The sequence below is a fragment of the Pleurodeles waltl genome, chromosome 4_1 (assembly GCF_031143425.1).
Source record: "Pleurodeles waltl isolate 20211129_DDA chromosome 4_1, aPleWal1.hap1.20221129, whole genome shotgun sequence".
In the NCBI taxonomy this organism is placed as follows: domain Eukaryota; kingdom Metazoa; phylum Chordata; class Amphibia; order Caudata; family Salamandridae; genus Pleurodeles; species Pleurodeles waltl.
Genome location: NC_090442.1, coordinates 856,876,850 through 856,891,807, shown reverse-complemented (window position 1 = coordinate 856,891,807; position 14,958 = coordinate 856,876,850). Strand labels below are relative to the sequence as shown.

General features: G+C 48.8%; 1 protein-coding gene across 2 annotated transcripts in view; it reads right to left on the bottom strand.

The window, feature by feature from the left end:
• Window positions 1-14,958, bottom strand: part of CEP290 (centrosomal protein 290) — a 1,276,764-nt gene that overhangs the window by 1,055,488 nt on the left and 206,318 nt on the right. The gene's annotated exons all lie outside the window — the stretch shown is intronic.

Here is a 14,958-nt window from a genome sequence, read left to right as displayed (position 1 = left end):
GAGATGATACGACCTAAAAGGTCTGAGAGTTGTAGCAGGGGCACCGGGAGGATGAACAAAGGAAATGGTTTAGGCATACATGGAGTCTGTGGGGTGGTGAGTAAAAAGAATATGTTTTGCAGTCACGATTGTGGGATCGCCACACATCAAGCAAGGATCAGTGTTGTATCTAGCACCAGAGAATCGCTGTCTGTGTACTGGGTGTAGGAGGCTGCCCTGGTTGGTAGTGGGTACCAAAGGTACTTACACCTTATACCAGGTCCAGTTATCCCTTATTAGTGAAATGTAGCCAGTGTCTAGATGCCAGGCTGTCTAGAGGTAGCTGTAGGCAGAGCAGCCAAGGCTGAACTAGGAGACATGCAAAGCACTTGCAATACCACTGTAGTCACACAGTACTCACACACATGAAAGACAACACTCAGTGTAACAAAAATAAAGGTACTTTATTTTAGACACACAATGCCAAAAATACTTGGGAGACTATACTCCCTTTGGAGGTACGTAAATGATACAATACATACACTAGTAACCAAAAACAGGTAAGCGAATAGTCAGAAAATAGTGATAATCACAATAGGTTGCAAGGGCCTAGGGGAAACACAAACCATATACTAAAATAGTGGAATGCGAAAGTTGGTTTCCCACCTAGGCAAGTGTAGTGTGTAGAGGGGCAGTAGGAGTGTAAGAAAAACACCAAAGGTAAGTAAAATACCCCACCCCAGAGCCCAGGAAAGCAGGAGTAAAACACAGCAAGTTTCTTAAAACATACCAGAAGTCGTGATAGAAGATAATGCAAGAACCAGAAAAGACTGCAAGACACCAACGATGGATTCCTGGACCTGAAGACCTGTGGAAGAAGGGGACAAAATGCAAGAAGCACTAAAGAGTCCAGGGAGAACGGGAGCTCCTGATAACCCAGATGAAGGTGCAAAAGAAGAACCACCAGTGAGAAGACAAAGTCAGTATTGCACCAAAGAAGACAGATGTGGGTTCCTGGTTGGTGCAGAAGATGTCCCACACCGAATGGATGAATGTAGTCTGGTTTGCGTTGCTGGATTCTGCCAACAAGCCTTGGCTTACGCAAAACACGCAGTTGGTGGAAAATAGCGCTACCTGGGACCAAGAGTGACCTTGTGGCCTCTACCCAGCAGAGGGAGACAGAGGGGGTTCTCAGCAACTCAGAGAGCCCTCAGAAGACCAGGCAGTCTGCACAGGAGTCCACAGCATGGGGACAAAGGAGGTACAAATGGAGGCCCACGCAGCATGACACAAAAGATTCCCATTCCGCCGGAGAACCACTCAGGAAGCTGTGCGTCGCAGGATGGAGTGCTGGGGGCCTAAGCTGAACTTCTTGGAAGGACGCACACAAGCCTTGGCAACTGCAATTTACGCGGTGCACGGGGGGGGAATGGGGACTGTCTTGCATGAGGAGACAAGCTCTTACCTCAACCAAATTTTGACAGCTGGACGTTGGGACTGTCGGAGTCACTTTAGTCCACCACCATTGTCGTCAGATCCACCACACCTGTTATCGGGAGAGGGGACCCAAGCCACTGGTCCTCGCTGCAGAGAGGTGCCTGCTGAAGCAGGGAAGTGACTCCATCACTCCACAGGAGCTTCCTTCGGTTCTTCTGGTGCAGGCTGAAGACAGGCAGTCCTCGGAGGATACACGACCTGGAAACTGTTGGCAGTTGCTGGCAGGATCTGAAGATACAATGTTGCAGAAGTCGTCTTAGCTTCTTTGTTGCAGTTTTGAAGAGTTCCTGGAGCAGTCTGCGGTTGATCAGTTGGTAGAAGATGAAGTAAAGAATGCAGAGGATTTCTGCTGGAGTCTTGAAATCGGAATCTGAGGAAACACGCAGAGGAGAGACCATAAATAACCCTGAGAGGGAGATTGGTCATCCAACCAGGTAAGCACCTATCAGGAGGGGTCTCTGACGTCATTGGCTAGCACTAGCCACTCAGATGCTCCCAGAGTGCCCCACCACCTTGGAATCCAAGATAGCAAAACCCAGGGACACTCTGGAGGAGTTCTGGGCACCGCCTCTGGGGTGGTGATGGACAGGGGAGTCGTCACTCCCCTTTGCTTTGTCCAGTTTTGCACCAGCGCAGGGACTGGGAGTCGCTGAACCGGTGTAGGCAGGATTATGCAAGGAAGGCACCATCTGTGCCCTTCAAAGCATTTCCAGAGGCTCTGGGAGGATACCCCTCCAATGCCTGTAGCCTGTAACACCCTTTTCCAAAGGGAGAGGATGTAACACCCCTCTCCTAAAGGAAATGCATTGTTCTGCCTACCTCGGATTGAGCTGCTCAATCCCCAGGAGGGTAGAAGCCTGTCTGTGAGGTGGCAGCAGCTGGTGCTGCAGTGGAAACCTCAGAAGGCTGGTATGGCAGTACTGGGGTTCCACTGTGGACCCCCCCAGAGTGCATGGAATTGTGCAATCAATACTGGAACCAGTATTGGGGTACAATTAGACACCTTAAATGGCCAAATTTGCAGTTACCATTGTGTACTGACTTATATACAGTGCACAATTAAAATGGCGTCCCCACATTCATAATGTCCGGGAAAATGGGCCTGGACAACGTGGGGGCACCTCTGCTAGTACAGGGGTGCCCTCAGACACAGGTACTTGGCACCCAGCCTCCAGGGTCTGAAGGCCTGACATATAGGTGACTTATAAGTGACCTGGTGCAGTGAAAATGGCTGTGAAAAAGTGCATGCACTATTTCACACAGGCTGCAATGGCAGTCCTATAGAAGCCTTTGTATCGGCTCTTTATGGGTGGCAAAAGAAATGCTGCAGCCCATAAGGATCCCCTGGATCCCCAATGCCCTGGGTACCTTGGTACCATATACTAGGGACTTATAAGGGGGGTCCAGTATGCCAATTTGGAGTGAAATACTGGGTTACCAGTATGTAAGTACAAATTTGGAACCAGAGAGAGCATAAGCACTGGAGTTCTGGCTAGCAGGATCCCAGTGACACAGTTAAAACACACTAACAAACAGGCCGAAAATGGAGGTAACCATGCTAGAAATAGGCTACTTTCTCACACTGGGGATGGGGGTGGAGAGTAGCGTGGTAAGCGGGCTTCTGATATGTTGAGGTCTAGGACACAATTGCAGTCTTTGCCGAGTATCCAGGGGAGTGTAGTTTTATGGGCCGGTATGGTGGAGAGAGTATCCCAGAAATTTCACTGATCGAAGTTGGAAGCATAAATGCTCCCGAAGAGTAAGAGTAGACTGAGCAGGTGACCCTCCAGGACCACGTAGCATTAATCCTTGTCCACAATGGTGTCTATAACCTAAAAGGGGAGGCCAGATATGATCCAGATTAAGGCACTAAGTGCATACGCAGATTAAGTGGTTGCACAAGAGTACCTCTCCAGCGTTCACGCAAGCTCTCCAGTTCATCTATTGTTGCGTGCATCTGTTGTAAGAAAACTATATGTGCTCGCTGACACTTTATGTAAGACTATACCGCATATCGCTTGTGTGCGATATGCATACCGCGCACTTTCAGTGTTAGGAGGGAAACGTCAGCATTTGCGGGCAGCATGGTGTTTAGTGTTGGCAGTGAGTACAGGGGAAGGGGAACTCTCGCCAGGTGTATCATCACATCAATTCATCCAGCCCTTAGTACATGGGTTGTGTATCTATGGCCTGCTGCATCTGGCCTGTGGGGGGTACCAGGTGAAATATATGTGATTTGGGGGGGGGGGGTGGTGAAGGGTTGGAGTCTAGACCCAGGCTGGGGACACTGTGCCGCACATCTAATGGGAAGGTATGGGAGAGGCGGGTAAGGTTATTATCAGTGTACAGTGCTGGGGAGAGATGGGCGGTGCAATGACAGGCAGGAGTAATGTTAAGAACAATATGGCATCAAGTCAATTAACAGATTACATAGAAACTAAGGGTCAGATTTATAAATTTTCACAATAACGATGACCTAATTGCGATTTTTAGCTAATCACAATTAAGTAATCGCTATTAGATTGTATGAAACTCCAGGAGTTTCATATTGCTATTCGCAAGGGCTCGCAAATCGACCTAGCACATTAATATTCATGAGGTAGGTCGCACTTTGCGAGCGATTGCGAATGGCTACAATCACAGGGATGGTGGCCTTCTAGGCTCAGCAGACCACCATGTCTGTGATAGCTTTTCCATAAATGCAGCCCATTTTCCTTAAAGGAGAAGTTACCGAATCGCAAATTGGACTTGTTACATACCAAAACGTATTTTGGCAATCGCAAACGGCCCATCTGGCCCAAAGTGCACTATCAGTGGTAGCGCTGGGAGAACATTATCATATGTGTGCCCACTGTTTGCCTGGGAACCTTTTTGCAAGTTGTAAGAGGGGAGGGTATCGTCATCAGTCGTGAAGCTGTGCAGGCCCTTTTCGTCACAAGTAGTGGCAGAGTTTGTTCCTAGGTCGGCTTGCTGCCTGCAGGGCCCAGTGTTAGTTTTCTATGATCTTCTACAAATTTGGGGGTGTCATCGGAGATGGTCATGGTGCAGCTCCTGCTTGAGGTTTATTCTGTTGCTTCCGGTACGGTTTGGAAGGGGGCAAGGGTTGCCTAAGGCGATTTGATGTTGCTGTGCTGTAGTGTGAAAATTACCAGTACCAGTTGCTCTTTGGGTCGCTAAAGAACGGTGTGAATTATTTCAAATATGATTTTCAGGAATGACGGGAACAGTAATGAGTATTTAACTCCTAGCACACACAGGTGGCGTTTAACCTACAAGATGGAGGCGCACTGATGCTGTATTGCTTGGGTGTGGTCTGGGAACAGCAGGACCACCTTGCCCTCTACTTGTAGTGTGCCGGCATGGCTAACTGCATGGAGGACAGCATCTCGGTGTTTGAAATGCAGAAACGTTGCCAACATTGGGCGTTGGCAGGGTGGCAGGCTGGTACATGGTGTGCTCATTGCAGGAAGCTGGCTCTCTATATAGTGCACTATAAAGAAGTACATTGTGCAGAGTCCAGTGAATCCCCAAAGGTTTGCAGAGGCCGATATAGATAGATCTAGTGCTCTTTTTGTGGTTGTGTGGGAGGGTCATAAGGCTTATCAAGAAGTCGTGTTAAGCATTTGTTTTACTCACAGAAGCAATAAATGAGACACACACTCAAAGCATGAATCCAAGATCAATTTAGAAATGTAACAGTTGCCTTTATATACACTTTAAACCAAAAACCTTTGTTATAAGGTAAGCAGTTTTCAAATAAATAAAAAAAACTTTCAGTTAAAAAAAAATCGACACACAATTTTCTTCAATGTTAACCTACTGGAGGAAAACAAGAATGCAGTTTTGCACAAAAGTACACAACTTACAAATCCAGAATTTGGGGTTTTAGGTCAACACTGCAAGCTTCAAATCAGCACCAAGAGTGCACCCACAGCGGCTCCGGAGCACGGGGGTAGGTGCAGAGGTCAAAGTCTGATGCTCAATGTTAATCAATGGAGACTGGGAATAAATGAAGATGTGCTGCTCACAGGTAAGTACAAGTGATGTCAGAGGCTGGTTGGGTGGGTCGGGGTGCACAAGACAGCACCAAACGTACACCCTCAACGGCACAGGGGTGACCAGGTGCAGAGTGCTAATACAGCACTGGGCACCCAATGTTAACCAATGGGGCCAGGGGGTAACCGATGAAGCGCTGCTCGCAGGCGAGTAAAGTGGGGTCAGGGGTCGATCTTCTGGCACTGAGATAAGTTCAAGTGGAGGCCACAAGCCAGCACCAAACGTACACCATGAGCCGCACAGGAGCAGGTAGGTGCAGAGTGCCAACACAGCTTTGGCAGCCCAATGTTATTTAGAGAAGGAGATCAGTTTCAGAAATGGACTGCAGGCTTTGGCAAGGAGGTTGGGTGAAGACAACCAACAGTTGTTCAGGTAAGTAGAGATGCCAGAGTTTGTAGGGGCATTGACAGTCCAGCTCCCCAAGGCCCAGGGGTTCCAGGTGCAGGGGTGTATTTTGGCACTCGAAACAACTTAAAGGGCAGGTCGCAGTCAGGGGGAGTCTTCGGACTGAGGCTGCAGGCATCGCTGTGGAGTCCGGTAGGGGTCATCCCAGAGTGGACTCTTATTCAGAAGCGCTAGGGTACCTTCAAAGATTCAGAGGAGGTTTTGTGGTTCATCAGGCAGTGTTCTTCTTGGTTTATTCTGGACAGGTCCACTGCCCACAGGAGTTCTTCTTTATCGAAGGAAAACAGTCCTCCCAAGGCTTTGGAGGTCGCTGCGCTGCAGGACAAGTTGTCTTCTGGTGCAGGTTCTGCGAGGGCTGCAGACAATCTGGTAGGGCTGAGGCCAAGTCAGTTGGTGTCTTCAATCTTTTCAGGTAGTGCTATTTCATAGTATCCGGCTCCTCTTTGGTCATCAGGAATCTGAGATCTAGGGTTCCTCCTAAATACTGAACTTACAAGTGTTACAAAAGTGCCAGGTGGTAGCCAATGAGCTACTCACCTCTAGGGTGACTACATCGTTCTTATGACCACTTCCATAGGGAAGTGGGCATAGCCTTAACCCTATTGGCCTAATTCCTACCACACAAAATGGAAGAATTTAAAAAGTAGTGTTCACCTTAGGGGTGGGACTGGCATGAAGTGTGCACTCCTCCTAATTCTCCTGCCAGTCCTGCCACCAAACGTGAGGTCAAGAACTGGGGGTCAGCCTTCGCTACCATTTGGAGAGGATTGGGTCACATTTCAAAGGCAGCAAGGCCTTTGAAGCTCCGCGCCCTGAATGCCCATCCTGCTTGGGAGAGGAGGTCACACCTCTGTCCAGAATAGGCCTTAGCTTAATTGCTAATTTAGTTTCTGACTGAACAGAACACTTGCTCTTTGTCCACTCAAAGGTCGAGTGGAATCTAAAAATAGCTTGACCTTTGTCTGACACCACTCCTTAGGGAAGTCTACTCTGGTAAAAATAACATTGAGGGCTCTAGCTACTGCAGGGGCAGAAGTAAACCTTAGGGGCATTACTTCAGGGTACCTGGTGGCATGATCCACTACAACCAGTATAAATCTGTTATCTGATACTGATGGAGTGTCAAAGGGACCAACAATATCAATCCCAACCCTTTCAAAGGGAACCCCAACCTGAAAGTGGAATTAAGGGGGTCTTTGGTTGTCCACCTATCTTGCCACTGGCCTGACAAGTGGCACAGGAGTTGCAAAACTCCTTTACTTTCTCGGACATGCCTAGCCAGCAGAAGGGGTTGACCAACCGGCTCCATGTTTTCATCTGGCCAAGATGCCCAGCTAAGGGGATGTCAATGGCCAATGTTAGGAGAAACTCTCTGTATTGCTTGGGCACTACCAGTCTCCTGGCGGCACCAGGTCTAAGGTCTTTGACCTCAGTATATAGGAACATCTCCTCCCAATAGGTCCTGTGGGTACCACTAACCACCATTTTCTTGTGCACTAGCCAGCTGCTTCAGGCCTTTAAGAGTGGGACAGGTTTGTGGTCCCTGGCTCAGACCTTCCTTAGGGGGCCCCCCTGGTCTCTGAACTCTGCCGTATAAGGCCCAAACATGTGAGGCTCAGTCCCCTCTGGGGCTCTTAGGTCTCCTCCCTGAGGAGGGAGATCCTGCTCTGTACTCTGTTTGGAAGCTGGTCCCCCAGTCTTCCTGCCTTTTCTCTTAGTAGGTTGGGATGTTATCCTAGGCTCCAACTCTACTTTTTCACCCTGTGCTCACACCCACTCAGGGAAACCCAGCATAGCTGTATGTGTCTTTCTTCCTACCTCATCCCAGACTGACAACTCCAGATCATTCCCTACCAGACAATGGACAGTTATAGCAAGAGATACAACCACCTTCTTTCAGACAGTAACCCTTCCCCATTCTAAGGTCACCACTGCCATGGGATGGACCTCAGTATGATTGTCAGTGTTGAGGACAGTATATGTCTCTCTAGGAAGATACTGGTCTGAGGACACCAGTTGCTCAGTCACCATGGCGACACTGGCATCAGTGTCTCTCAGGGCTTCAACTTGAATCCCATTTACACAAGGCTGTTGTCTCTATTCCTCCAGACTAAGGGGCCAGACAGCCTGGGAAGCTACATCTACCCCACTCTCTGAGACTAAAGTTGCCTCAGTAGGCTCACTGACATGGTCAGGACCTACTTGGAATACCATTTGGAGACTTACCCTTGCACACACTGCCGGTGCACTAGAGGCAATCTTTTTGTTAGGGCAGTTAATATTTCCAGTTTGGTGTCCACTGCTTTTGCAGTTATGGCACCAAGCCTTTCTGGGATCCCAATTTTCCCCCTGTACCTGCCCGTGAGCAGCGAAGAGCCTCAGGCCCACCCTCCTGTGCAGGTTTTTGGGTGCCTTTAGAAGACTCTGTTTTTTAATTAGTTTTGGTTACCCCTCTTTCCCTTGTGGGGCCTTTTTGACCTCTTTCTTATGTCCCCCCAACCAGTGGAAGTCTTTGTCACCCTTGTTTTGACCCAGTAGTCTGCCTTCTTCCCCAACTCTTGAGGAGAAAGTGGACCTAGGTCTACAAGGTACTGGTGCATCTTTTCTTGAATACAATTACTCAACAGATGCTCTTTCATAATTAGAATGTAAAGCACTTCATAATCATTGCAGGAAGCTGGCCGAGTGTGTGGTGGACACCTATAGTGTTACACCTTACACTGGGTCCAGGCAAACCTCAATCAGATAGTGTTACAGTGTCTAGACAGCCTGGGATCTCTAGGACAGCAGTGGTGAGCAGCAAAGACTCATGTAGTAGGCATGTGAAGCACTTGCTATACCAAAGTAGTCACACAGTAACTTATCACATACGTAAGGAACCACACAGTGTTAAAAAAATAAAGGTCCTTTATTACAGGCAAACCAAACTAGACTAACATTGGTATACCTCCCTTTGGAGGTATAAACACACAAAACTTACTTATCTGTGTATATTAGCAAGGGCCCTACATGGGGGCCAAACCATATACTAAAGAAATGGAATGTGAATGGGTGTCCCCCACCAGAGCATATGGAGTAGTTAGACAAGCGCTGGGGGAGAGCAAACCCCCAAAAGGTAACTACCTAGAAGATCCCCAGCGGCCGAGATCAGAGAAGTAAGATACCCAGTTTTCCCATAGGTTAAGATGGGGACATCACGACTGGAGAATGCAGAAGCAGGACCAGACCAGTGGAACTCAAGGGCTGATTCCGGGTGAAGAGAACCTGCAAAAGAAGAGGACAGAGTCCGGTCCACGCAAGAGTGTCCAGGTGGGGCAGGAGCCAAAGCCCACCCTTCTGTAGCTGAAGATTCGGGCCAACAGTGATGGATGAAGTCCAATTAGGAGGTCCAGGAGCTGCAGGAGTACCTGAAGTCGCCTATAAGCTATCCCTCGACGGTCACGAGGCACAGTAAGTCATAGTGAGGCCCAGTTAGCACACCTGAAGAGGAGCCCAACGTCACTGGGGCAGCAGAAAGGAGCCTGTCCTTGCAGAGGCAGAGTGCTGGGGCTACTTGAAGCCTGAAGATCCCTCAGAGCAGCAGTCAAAAAGCCTCGACTGGTGCAACAGTCGTGGTGCACAGGGATTCTGTCCCAGTGGCAGAGGCAAGGGCTTACCATCTCCCACGTTGGATAGAAGGCAGAGCGGACCCAGGGGATCCCTCAGAACCACCATCTGTGTTGGAGAATCCTCACAGATCTGGAGGACAGAAGATCCCACAGCCGAACGTCATTGCCTTAGGTGCTTGCAGATGCATGGGAGTGACCCCTTCACTACAAGGAAGATTGCTTCTTGCTTCTTGGTGCAGCTGAAGCCTTGATGACCCCAGAGGATGTACAACTGTGGAAATGTTGCAGAATGCGGACATGTGCCGCTGAAACAATGTTGCAAGAAGTCTTCTCAGCGGTGCACTCTTGTTCGGTCCCTGTGTAGCCCAGCAGCGGTTCCGGAGTCGAGGAGCAGATGTTGTCTTTGCAGAGAGGTCCTGCTGGAGTCCTGCAGGACGAATCTGTGTACCCACCCTCAAAGGAGTCCTCAAATAACCCAAAGGGGGGTTTGGTTACTCTCTGCAGTGACCAGCCATCAGAAGGGGTCTCTGACGTCAGCTACCTTGCCAAGATTGCAGAATCAAGTGGCCACCTGGAGGAGCTCTGGGCACCACCTTAGGGGTGGAGCTGGACAGAGGAGTGGACACTCCCCTTTCCTTTGTGCATTTCGCACCAGAGAAGGGACCAATGGTTCCTGCACTGGTGCAAACCGGATTATGAGAGTAGGGCACCAAGTGTGAACTTCAAAGCAGTCATTTGGAGTGGGGGGGGCTACCCCTCCCCAGCCCAGTAACACCTATTTCCAAAGGAGAGGAGGTTGCACCTCTCTTCTACAGGAAATCTTTTGTTCTGCTGTCCCCTGCTTGAGCTGGTCAAGCAGCAGGAGGGCAGAATTGTGTCCGGGGGCAGCAGCAGCACAGGCTGCCCACAGACATTGGAAGACTGGTAGGAGCAGAACTGGGGGATCTTCTAAGAAACCCTCAGAGTGCATAGAATCATGCCACCAACACTGGAATCCATATGGAGGTATGATTCTGACATGTTTGATATCAAACATGTCTAGGTTCGGAGTTACCATTATGTAACTGGACCACAGGTAGTGGCCAGCATATAGCTAAAATGGCTTCCCTGCACTTATCAGGTCCAGAGGATTGGAACTGGAGTTTGTAGGGGCACCTCTGCTCATGCATGGGTGCCCACAAACCCAGGAACCTGCAACCTGCCCTTTGGGCTGAAAGAGCCTACCTACCATAGGGGTGATTTACAGTGACCTGGTGTAGTGAAAAGCATTGAAAGGGTGCATGCACCATTTCACACAGGCTGCAAATGGAAGGCTTGCAGACATAGTTTGCATAGGCTCCCTTGGGCGGCATAATACATGCTGTTGCCCATGGAGACCCCTGTACCAATGCCCTGGGTACCTAAGTACCATCTACCAGAGACTAACAGGGGTACACCAGTATGCCAATTGTGGGGTGTAAGAAGTAGCAAGACAACCAAATTTACAGGAGAGAGCACAAACACTGGGGTCCTGATTAGCAGGATCCCAGTGAAAACAGTCTAACCACACTGACATCAGGCAAAAAGTGGGGGTAACCATGCCAGAAAGAGGGGATTTTCCTACAATCATGCACATTGTTACCTTTTTACCAGCCACCTAGAGTTTTCATTGAGAAGTAAACAAACTCAACCCAGGACTGACTGAGTTTTTTGAGTTTCCCTAAATTTGCTTCAGTACTCCTCAATGAGGGTAGCCTTCATGAGATCATAGGAGGTAGCATCTGCCTCATTAATTTTGGGGAGTCTATCCCTACACATTCTTGAGAACAGTTCCCAAAAGAAAGTTTCCCAGTACTCCTTCCTAAGTTTTCTGGAAACACAGACCCTCACATAGGCTGTGAACCACTTAGTGATGTCATCACCCCCCTCATAATTCCTTTGGGAATTTTAGGGTCACCGTGTTCTAGTCTGTTCCTGTGAGAAAGTAGCCTCTTTCTAGCATGGTTACCCACATTATGGTCCTGTTTGTCAGTGTTTGTCAATGTGTTTTACTGTCTCACTGGGATTCTACTAGTCAGGACCCCAGTGATCATAGATTGTGGCCTACATGTCAGTATGTTGTACTGTTTTGTAGGTATGCTTGACTGTGTCACTGGAGTCCTGCTAACCAGAAATCCAGTGCTTATGCTCGCTCCGATTCCAAATTTGTAATTACATACTGGCAACCCAGTATTCCACTCCAAATTGGCATACTGGCGCCTCTTTTAAGTCCCTAGCATATGGCACCTAGGTATTCAGGGAATTGGGGATCCAGGAGATCCTTATGGGCTGCAGCATTTCTTTTGTAACACATAAAGAGCTCATACAAACACTTCTTCAGGACTGCCACTGCAGCCTGAATGAAATAGTGTAAGCACTATTTCACAGCCATTTTCACTGCACCAGGTCACTTCTAAGTCACCCATATAGCTAACCTTCAGAACCTGAAGGCTAGGTGCATAGTACCTGTGTGTGAGGGCACCCCTGCACTAGCAGAGGTGGCCCCATGTCATCCAGGCCCATTTCCCCGGACTTCGTGAGTGCGGGAACGTCAATACACATATATAGTTTCACAATGGTAACCCCCAATATGGCCATGTGAGGTGTCTATGAACTGGAAATTGAACCCCCAATACGATTCTGGTATTGGGGGGCCAATTGCATGCACCCTGAGGGCTCCACCGTTGACGCCTAGTACTGCCATACCGGCCTTCAGAGGTTTTCACTGCAGCCCCAGCTGCTGCCACCTCACAGACAGATTTCTGCCCTCCATGGGATTGAGCAGCTCAATCCGAGGAAGGCAGAACAATGCATTTCCTTTAGGAGAGGGGTGTTAAACCCTCTCCGATTGGAAATAGGTGTTACAGGCATGGGAGGGGTATCCTCCCAGAGCCTCTGGAAATGCTCTGAAGGGCACAAATGGTGCCCTTCTTGCATAATCCAGTCTTAACTGGTTCAGGGACCCCCAGTCCCTGCTCTTGCGCAAAACTGGACAAAAGAAAGAGGAGTGACTACTCCCCTGTCCATTACCACCCCAGGTGTGGTGCCCAGAGCTCATCCAGAGTGTCCCTGGGTTTTGCCATCTTGTTTTCAGGATGGTCAGGGAACTCTGGGAGCATCTGAGTGGCCAGTGCCAGCAGAGACCCCTCCTGATAGGTGCTTATGTGGTTAGGTGACCAACCCCCCTCTCAGGGCTATTTAGGGTTTTCTCCTGTGGGTGTTTCCTCAGATTCGGTTTTGCAAGACTCCAGCAGGAATCCTCTGCAACCTCTGCTTCAGCTTCTACCATTGGATCAACCGCAGAACTGCTCCAGGAACTTTACAACTGCAACAAAGTATCCAAGAAGGCTACTGCAACTCTGTAACTTCAGCTCCTAACAGCAACTGAAACAGTTTCCAGGTTGTGCACGGTCTGAGGACTGCCTGTCTTCATCCTACACCAGAAGAGTCGAAGGAATCTCCCGTGCTTTAGCAGGTACCTCACTGCAGCGACGACCGGTACTCTTGTGTCCCCTCTCCTGATGACGAGTGTGGATCCTGGAACACAGGTGGTGGACCAAATTTGGTGGAGAAAAGAGCTTGCCTCCCCGAACCAGACAGTTCCCCTGTGCACCAGTTGGTTTGCAGCTCTTAGGGCTTCTGTGTGCTTCTCCAAGAAATCCTTCGTGCACAGTGTAGCCCAGGTCTCCAACACTCTATCCTGTGAAGCTCAGCTCCCTGAGTTGTGTAGTGCTGCGACGACCGCGATTTGCAACTCCTTTGTCCCCATTTCCTGGGACTCCTGTGGGTGCTGCCTGGTCTTCTGAGGGATCTCTGAAGTGCTGAGAGCCCCCTCTGTCTCCTCAGTCCGAGTTGAGACACCCAGGTCCCTCCTAGGCCCAGGTAGCGCCTTTTCCCACCAAACGCGTCTTTCGCATAAGCCAAGGCTTGTTGGCAGAATCCAACGACGAAAACCAGCCTGTATTCTTCTACTCGACGTGGGGCATCGCTTGCACCAAGCAGGAACCCGCAGCTGTCTTCTTTGGTGCATCTCTGACTTTTTCTTCTAACTGGAGAATCCACTTTTGTACCTTCATCCGGGTTAGCAGGGGCTCCTGTTCTTCTAGAACTCTTCAGCTGTTCTTGGTCTTGGTCTTCTCTCTCCATAGGTCTTCAGGTCCAGGAATCCATCGTTGGTGTCTTGCAGTCTTGCTTGGTTTTTGTATAATTCTATATCACGACTTCTAGTGTGTTCTGAGGAAACTTGCTGTACATTACTCCTGTTTTCCTGGGCTCTGGGACGGGGTAATTTACTTACCTTTGGTGTTCTCTTACACTCCCAGTGCCCCTCTACACACTACTCTTGCCTAGGTGGCAAACCGACATTCGCATTCCACTATTTTAGTATACGGTTTGTGTTCCCCATAGGCCTATTGTGATCTATGGTGATTTTCAACATTTGCACTATTTTATGACTGTTTACTTACCTGATTTCGGTTACTAGTGTATATTTTGTGGGAGTATAGCCTTTAAGATATGTTTGGCCTTGTGTCACTAAAATAAAGTATCTTTATTTTTGGTAACACTGAGTATTGTTCTTTCTTGTGTGTAAGTAATGCATGACTACAGTGGTATTGCAAGAGCTTTGCATGTCTCCTAGTACAGCCTTGGCTGCTCTGCCTACAGCTACCTTTAGACAGCCTGGCTTCTAGACACTGACTACATTTCACTAATAAGGGATAACTGTACCTGGTTTAAAGTGTAAGTACCTGTGGTACCCACAACAAACCAGGCCAACCTCCTACAGTTCCTAGTTATGATATTGCTGCCACCATTCATGGGTGCCAAACCCACTTCTGCTCTTTCCCTCTCTATAGCTAAGATCCTGTGTTCCAGGTCCAGTCCTTTAGCTAACCTCTCAAAGAGAACATATTCTTCAAAGGTTCTATCTCTGGACCCTGAGGAATCTGAGCTATCTTCACTAGAGGGAGGTGTCCTAAACACTTGGGGTGCAGGTTCCTCTATCTCAAGTTGGGGAGGGTCCCTTTCTTCCTCCTCCTTTGGGTTGTCCTGATCCTGAAATAGGCTCTGTGGCCTAATCTGATGGATGGGCCTGGTCATTCTCTGCCAGTAGTTCCTAGAGCCTTGCACTGGTAGGGTTTGAGCCTGTTTTTATTCTGTGCATTTTACAGAGGGCCCTTAACTGCTTGTGAGAAGGCTACAGGTAAGGTGTGAGGTTGAGCTCTACCACCATGTTTTCTGAGGTACTCATTATTAAGTGGGGACCTTCTTGAGCTAGAGAAAATAATCCTAACAGCAGTTTTTGCTGTCCTAGCTGATGTAATATTTTAAAGTTTTTACTGTTCAGCTATAGGGACCTAACCAGGGTCCTAGCAGTACTTTTAGGAATTTGGAA